The sequence below is a fragment of the Somniosus microcephalus genome, chromosome 1, assembly GCF_052327205.1.
Source record: "Somniosus microcephalus isolate GS21.2 chromosome 1, FLI_Smic_1.0, whole genome shotgun sequence".
In the NCBI taxonomy this organism is placed as follows: Eukaryota; Metazoa; Chordata; class Chondrichthyes; order Squaliformes; family Somniosidae; genus Somniosus; species Somniosus microcephalus.
The window spans coordinates 199,249,766-199,251,450 of NC_140987.1; positions in this window are offsets into that span (position 1 = coordinate 199,249,766).

The window sequence follows — 1,685 nt, forward strand, 5'->3', positions numbered from 1 at the left end:
AACCAATGATCTGAGTGCCTGGAGGTGCTTAGCCTGGGACTTCAACGCTTCAGTGGCAAAATTGCGATGGGGTCCTAATTGCATCCCAGGACCCTGATTTGCATCACATTCATGAGGTTGCCACACATGTTGAGAAAGCCGACTATGAAGTACGCCCCAGTAAAATGGCTGTGGCAACAAAGAAAGCAGGAATAGGACGGTAATTTCACTTTCCCAATTTGTATCAGGTTCTCTCCTGGAGTGAACCAACAGCATCAGGTAGAGACCTGGCAAGTTCCTTGGGGCAGCAATCAGCTGTTTGCAGCTAACTTTGAGCATCAATGGGGAAACATTTGCAGCATTTTGTACCGTGAGTATGCCAATGGCTGGAAATGCATATGCACGGATGTCACCTGAGAACAGGACTGGGCATGGCTATGATGTTCCTGAAGTCCAGTAGCCTGCCGACATTCATTGTCAATGCTCACGTGAGTAATGGGCACTTGAGTGAAGTACCAGAGGACAACTGATGCCAATGAAACTGTGCCAAAGCAAGGAGTCAATGCCTCAACAGAGGAGAATAAAGAAAAAAAATAGCAAGAAGAATAAAATAAAGGGGTGTATGGCCTTGTGAAAATGCACATGAGGCTAATCTAACCCACTCGTATTCAAGTTATCAAGTTTGCCATATCCTTCCCAATGGCTTCTTTTATGAACAGCTGGAAAAATCCAATACTTTTCCTGTGTGATATAATGGCCCAGAAATTCGGGTCGGGGGCTTCCCGCGGGTGTAAGCCCCCGATCTGCACTTACCTTGCGCGCCAGCCGTTGTGCTGTGGGCCCACGTGGAATTCCAATCCTGGGCCTGCTGCTCCAGCTGCCGGCGCGCAGTGCTTGCGTATCCCAGGGGCGCAGCTAGTTCGAAGCGTCCCCTGGGACCACGTGGGCCATGGGGAGCCAATCGGAGCAGGGAATGCTCCATTCATAAGCTTGACAGGAAGTGCTGTCAAAACTTAGAAATACTACGGCCCAAAACATTACTACACCTTCAAATAAATTTTTTTAAAACATCACATTTTTTAAATAAACTATAAATTACATGAAATAACTATTTTAAACAATAATTTAAATTTTTGAAAAAAATAATTTTATTTTCTAACGGGGCTAAAAATAAACTTACCTTTCTTTAAAGTATTTAAAAATAATAAACCTGTGGAAAAAATGTTTTAATTTTAATTAATTCATCACTTACCTTGTGAAAAGCAGGCCTTACGCCTGCTTTTTAAATGTCTAACTTCTGGAGACTTACCCTCCCGGGAAAACCTGTAAAAAAACCTAAGTTCGATGCGCACGCGCTGCCTCTCCCGCGCACGCGTTCGACCTCTGAGCCCCTGCTTTCAGGGGAACGGAAGTGCCGGTTTCCCGCGCATGCGCAGTGCATGCAGGAAACCGGCACTTCCATTGGGCCTACGGGTGAGTACCTTGTGCGTACTCACCCGTGGAGACCCGAATTTCTGCCCCATGTTCTTTAAAACAATCCTTTTAAAACAAGTAGCTTGAAAAGTTGCTTGATCACAGGTTTAGCTATCTGGATTTTGTATAGGATGTAATAAGCTGGAAGAGTTGTAATTAGACTAATAGCATAGGCTGTGCTTTAACTGTTGGATCACCACTCCTGAAAAATGACAAAGCATTTCTGTTGCCTT